The 6,908-nt window shown below is 43.3% G+C and overlaps 1 pseudogene; it reads right to left on the minus strand.

Annotated features, from left to right (window-relative positions):
- Nucleotides 1–1,062: 1,062 nt before the first annotated feature.
- On the minus strand, nucleotides 1,063–1,179 carry LOC124557287 (annotated as a pseudogene).
- Nucleotides 1,180–6,908: the final 5,729 nt, after the last annotated feature.

The following is a 6,908-nucleotide window of genomic DNA, read 5'->3' on the forward strand; positions in this document are numbered from 1 at the left end:
TACCTGATGAGAAGATTTACGTGAAAAAATGTAACACCAGGTTAGAATTACCTTCATAATGTATTTTTCGAGATATTTTATTTTTTTCGCAAATTTTAGAGCTGCTACATACACTAGCTAAAAGCTTGAAAATTTCGTACCATGTGTATTTTCAAATGAAGACATCTTCCTAACGGTCATTTACGAACATTGTCATTATTTTCCAAGATCTAGTAGAAAATGTCCTACAAAAACCTAAGAACGTGGTATATTAACCATCCCTTAGAACTGGAATACAACGTAGAAATCTCAGCACCACTTGTTGCTGAACAAGTCAAAAACCTTTGCCACTTTTGGTAATTGTATTTTTAATATCCCGGGTGCAGCGAATTTTAAGCATGCTCTTCTGGAGGTGAAGGACCGCACCTATTTCATTTTACATAGGCACAAGTACCGTCTTCCGCCTTCGTAACTGAGAGGTCAGCGTGGCTGACTGCCATGCCGGGGATCCGGATCTGATTCCCGGATTGTCACGAATGTTTCCCTGGTGGGAGGACTGGTGCACTGACCTTCGTGAGGCCAAAAGAGGAGCTACGCGACCGGTTAGTGACGGTTCCTGCATAAAGAAAGCCGACAAAGTTTGCGTGAGCGCTGTGATGACCACATACTCCTCAACACTACGTTGGCAGGGGATGACATGGCGGTAGGTCGGACCTGACTGGTCCGTCTAGGGCCAGAACGCACTAACAAGTAATATGAAATACTGAAAAAGATTGCGTATTTCTCCGAACTATGCACTGGAAATACTCCGAAAAGAAAATCACGCAACAAATGTGACAGTTCGAGCGAAGTTTCATAGTGATTAAGACACTGGAGGCAAAAGCACTCCGTCTTCAGGCCACAAGTGGCCCATCGGGACCATCCGACCGCCGTGTCATCCTCAGTGAGGATGCGGATAGGAGGGGCGTGTGGTCAGCACACCGCTCTCCCGGTCGTGATGATGGTTTTCTTTGACCGGAGCGTCTACTATTCGGTCGAGTAGCTCCTCAATTGGCATCACGAGGCTGAGTGCACCCCGAAAAATGGCAACAGCACATGACGGCTGGATGGTCACCCATCCAACTGCCGGCCACGCCCGACAGCGCTTAACTTCGGTGATCTCACGGGAACCGGTGTATCCACTGCGGCAAGGCCGTTGCAAGACACTGGAGGACTGGGGTTCAAATTCCTACCTACCCTTCGAAAGACTTTCTGACTCCGTAATTCAGTGGTCCGCCTGTCTGCAATGCGGAGGGCCGGAGTTGGATTACTATTACTGCCAGAAATTTTTCTAGAAAGCCGACAAAGGCTGGGAACGAGGGGGGGGGGGGGGGGGGGCGGGTGGTCGTTACTATACGCCATGCGTCTCCATACCGCATTCAAATGGCATAGGATGATAAGACGGTCGGTCGTTCTGGACTGGCCCCTCTGGGCCACAACGTGAAGCTTTGCTTTTGCTTCACAAATGACGTGTTCCCCCGTTTCCATAAATCTGTTAAATCAAATTCTGGGATACTTAATTTCAAAATAACGCTAACGACTTCTTTCCTTACTTAACGATTTCTGGCTTGTCCTCCGTCTCTTGTGACCTTGTCGTTGACGGGATGGTAATCGGTGATCTACCTTCAAGAACATCGGCATCCTATTGAAAGCGATTAGCAAAGACCTGTTTCACGTTCATGTCGCCTTCAGACCGAATATTCCAGGGATTATATGAACCACTGAATACGAATAAAAATGTTGTTGAGAAATATTCTGGATTTCCATTTTCTCCAAGGATCTTTATTTATGGTCTACGATCTGTGAGAACCTCCGAATTTCTCGAAAATGGATATATGAGTTAGGTACCTGGTTGCTCACAAGTACAGTTTCTTTTACCTAGATGTCACCTGCAAAGAAACCATGAAATTGTGCGATTTTCGCCTGGCTTTAGCTTTCAGACTCACTGTTCAATAAACGTACGGCTAAAATGCAGAAAATGTCATTTTCGTCGAGTTAGTAGATGGGGTGAAGACTAAGAGATTGAGGTCTACCTGTTTTTGTTTCTGTCGTTTTTTAAAATCATAACCTCTTAAAAGTGTTACGTTTACAGAGGAGAGACTACTTAGCATATTTTAGGTATAACACTTATCAGATTAGATGTAAGTACTGTAATCTGGTACATTTTTGAGTCTTTATCTGATTCTAGGAAAAGCATCTTCTTCAGCTAACTTCGTATCGGATGGGATGTATTGCACTGCCACAGCAATTTCCGTGGTGCAGTACTCGCGTTATTTTAGCACAAAACATTTTGAGTCATTGCGAGCTTGAGGGACAATTCAGTATTCTACATTCAAAATTAGCTAATTTACCTCTAGGAATTGAAGACAGAAAGCTAAAGAAAACTGTATACGGAAGTAATCTTTAATTCAATTAAGGTTTTTTTTTCTCTTAGTTAGGTTGTTTAGTTTGAGGGGTATCCATTGTGTTGATTGAGTAAAACTATTAGAAACAGTGGAGACGTCAAACAATTTTGAAAGATAAGCTTTCCAACTGATTAACTGTGAGTGGTCGTCGAAACATTATAATAACTGTACGAATATAAACTTCCTGTGGTCTCCTTTCAAGGATCCACCAAAAGAGCTAACATTCTGAAGGTAAAACGTTATTCCGTCATGAGTTGCACTATAGAGACAGTGTACAAAAATTTGTTTAATTATGAACATAAGCAGTCCACTTATAAATAAGAGTTGCACCTACCAGACCCTCACTAATGAATGTTCACATTGCTTAAGCAAGATAGAGAGCACTCTGTATAATTTGAAGTGACACTAAAGCTAAACGTATTTTTTTCTTTCTCAGTCAGGTGATAGATGCGCTTCTTAAAAGAAAAGTATCTGTGATTAGTTCGATAGCCATTAATTTTGTGTTGGTACGTTAAGTTCGTAGCGTGTTTGTTTCGCATTTTGGTAAGCAGGTTGCTACGGGTTTACTTGTCGATTGTTAGCTTTTTTTATTTGTAGTTCACTGCTACTATCTGAGTTTACATATTGTCATGTTGCCATCTGGAGATAGTGAGTGGAGCTGTGAACGCTAGAAAATAGAGTGTCAAGTGGAAAAATCGGTACTTTTCCGACATATTCTTCTGTTTGAGTTCAATAGAGGGGTGACAACAGCCGTGTATGTGGTTAATGCCACTGGACTGAGAATGTCAAGAAAATGATTTTGCTGTTTTAAGAAGGATCGTTTTAACATTAGTCACTGTCCACGTTCAGGATGACCTTCAGGGTTTGATCAAGGTCGTTTAAACACATTAATCAACAACGATCCACGTCAGTTTACTCGAGAAGTGGCAAATGTGATGAACTATGATCATTCCACCATCGTGTGACATTTTCAGGCAGTAAGGAATATTAAAAAATCGTATGTATGGGTACAGCATGTTCTAAAGCAAACTCACAATAATCATCGGGTGGGCAGATGTGCATCTCTGCTAGCTCCTCATCAAATGCTTCATGATGAACATCAACCATTCCCATCCCGTATCGTTACTGATAACGAGAAATGGTGTCTTTATGCTAACATGATTGGGCCCGAACAAACCAGCAACTTCCCGTAATAAGACCGGCGCGCATCCACAGAAGATATTGTTATGCATCTGATGGAATAGCGAGGTGTTATGTACTACGAATTGCTCCCCCGCAGTGTAACCATCACTGCTGACATTTATTGTCGACAACTGAGCTGTCTTGCAGACGCAATACAATAACAACGTCCAGGAAGACTGCGTGAAGTGACGTTACTGCACGATAACGCCCGCCCACATTCTGCTAGACTGACTAAAAACACGATACAAGACTAGGGTTGGGAAGTCGCCAGGCATCCACCTTATTCACCTGATCTTAAGCCCTCAGGTTTTCACCTTTTATGCTCTCTATCTAACAACCTTCAAGGGACTTCCTTTCCGAGTGAAAATGCTCTCCGAACACGGCTAGTCGAGTTCTTAGCCTCAAAACCACGTGATTTCTACAGTCGCTGAATCGAAAAGTTATCCCAGCGTTGGGTGACTGTTGTAAGAAGTGCAGGAGGATATACAGGGTGTCCACAATGAGACTCCAACATTTGAACTCATAAAATCTGAGAGGAAACATAATTTACTGACGAACAAATACAGGGAAATCATACAGCAGCTCATCAAGTTTTCATACACAGGTGGACGGTTCAGTACACTTGAACATGGGCGCCACGGGTAGCGTGAAGAGTATCAAGTCTATAATCGATTTCGTGCCATGTGTTACGGAGCATCTGTTCTGTGACAGAGTTGATGACAATTCTTATGCGCTGTTTCAAGTCTTGCAGTTCCTTTACTGGTGTAGCGTATACCCGGTCTGCCACATAACCCCACAAGAAAAAATCGAGGGGGGTTATGCCGGGCGAACGTGGCAGCCAAGGAATTGGACCTCCACGGCCAATCCGCCGTTGCGGGAATGTGTAATTTAAAAATTTTCTGACATCAAGGCTCCAGTGGGGTGGTGCACCGTCCTGTTGAAACATCACATTTGGCTGCAGGTCTGTTATCTGTGGCACGGCAAATTGTTCCAACATGTCCAGGTAAAAAAATGGTTCAAATGGCTCTGAGCACTATGGGACTCAACTGCTGAGGTCATGAGTCCCCTAGAACTTAGAACTAGTTAAACCTAACTAACCTAAGGACATCACAAACATCCATGCCCGAGGCAGGATTCGAACCTGCGACCGTAGCGGTCTTGCGGTTCCAGACTGCAGCGCCTTTATGTCCAGGTAGATGGCTCCATCCACAGTCGGCTCCTGAAAGAAAAACGGCCCAACAATGCGATTTATCATCAAACCACACCAAAAATTAACTTTCGGACTGTCGCGCATGTGTTCCCTAGGTGCATGTGTATTTTCGGACCCCCAGATGCGCACATTCTGACGATTGACAGTCCCTGACACGTGAAAGGTTGCCTCGTCAGTAAACATCACGCGAGATAAATGTCTCGTCCGCGGCAATGCGATCTAACATGACACATGCAAATTCTTCTCGCGTTGGCCGATCAGCAGGCTTGATTTCTTGCACAACCTGCACTTTATATGCGTACAAACGTAATCGCTGATGAAGCACTTTGTGCACTGTTGAACGTTTCATACGAAGTTCTCGTGTTGCCTGTCGCACTGACTTCTGTGGACTTTGTTCGAATGACCACCGCACTTGTTCCACATGATGTTCGCTGATCCCAGGCTTACAACCACAATGCCCTTTCGCAACACTCCCAGTAGCCAAAAACTGATCACAACACTTCTCTAGTCTTGAACGACGGGGGCGCTTTGTTGTAAACTCGACGAAAGTTTCTTTGCACTTGGGTCGCTGATTTTGTCTCTGCATTCCACCAGACCACTTGTCCACGCTCCTTCATATCCTCCATTTTGCAAAAACAATTGATTGCAGCTCCACTACGGCCACTTGGCGTATCAAATTTGCACACCACAAACTTGTTGAGTTGCTCTGTCTGCCCCTTCAGCATTCACAGGTCCACCATCTGAAATGAGAAAGATATAGGATATTAAAATGTTGGTCTCATTGTGGACACCCTGTATTATTGATGACTGAGGTCTCCGTTACGTCTATCTGTTGTATTTATTAAACTTAAGGAAAAACATTGTCAACTTAGGCACCTATCTAACAAAATAATCACACAGCCATACACATTATGTGCTGCTCCTTTCTTAGATCTTCCCAGTTAACGAGTTTTTTTGTATAAATTAGTTATAGAATTTAAACGTTAAGCTAGATATTGAACCACGGTTAAAGACTCATTATATGTTAAATTAGAGTGTAGATAGGTGGCTCAATGAGCAAGGGTCACACCACAAATCCAAAGGTATGAGGTTCATCCTTAGACAGTCCTAGGATTTCTTCCTGTCGTATACGACATTTACTGCTTCTTTCATCCCTGGCAATGATGTTTTAATGTGGAAAATGTTGAGTTGCACTGTGAGTCGGTCTCGATGTTAAATTGTAGACGCCCTATAAGTAGTTAAGTTAGTCAGTACAAGGCAAAGGCACACCACGTCCAATAAGCCCATGTTTAATAAAGCACTATGGAGTTCATACCAACCGAAAAAAATGTTCAAATGTGTGTGAGTTCCTTAGGGACCAAACTGCAGAGGTCATCGGTCCCTAGACTTACACACTACTTAAACTAATTTAAACTAACTTATGGTAAGAACAACACACACACACCCATGTCCGAGGGAGGACTCGATCCTCCAGCGTGAGGGGGCGCGCAGTCCGTGACATGGCGCCTCAAACCGCGAGGTCACTCCGCGCGGCTTCATACCAACCCTGGGAACGTGGACAGCTTTACATTTATAAGTGAAGCTAAGTGCCATTACCGTTGTCAGCATTCACTAACGTTCGCGAAGTTTGGGAAACTAGAAAGATGCGTGTGACTTAAATCTACTTCGTACCACAGATTTCGTACTTTTATCAACACCAAGATTGTCCGTTGGCAGTTGCAGCTGACTTTAAAGCGTTGTACAGGACTGACACGAATTAAATGCAACATGCCAGTTTTTTCATTTACAACGGTAACACGCGGGAGAGGAAATATTACTTCAAAAAATTCTCCTAACTGATCCTCTCAGTATTCAACGAACATTCCATTTCTGCAACTAAATTACTCTGCTATTACCTGTAGTTACATAATGGCTAAATAGAAAACGTGTCATAGGTTCTCCTTGCAGCTGACAGTAATAGCATCGATCTTCTTGCTCGACAATTGGGTGTCTGTGATGCATAACAATTTTGATTTCCTATTCACCTATTGTAATTTTGTTTGCAAGTGGTGGGTCGGTTAGCATAATCTCTGTTTCTTCAAATGATTTTCTCA

Source organism: Schistocerca americana, chromosome X (assembly GCF_021461395.2).
Source record: "Schistocerca americana isolate TAMUIC-IGC-003095 chromosome X, iqSchAmer2.1, whole genome shotgun sequence".
In the NCBI taxonomy this organism is placed as follows: Eukaryota; Metazoa; Arthropoda; class Insecta; order Orthoptera; family Acrididae; genus Schistocerca; species Schistocerca americana.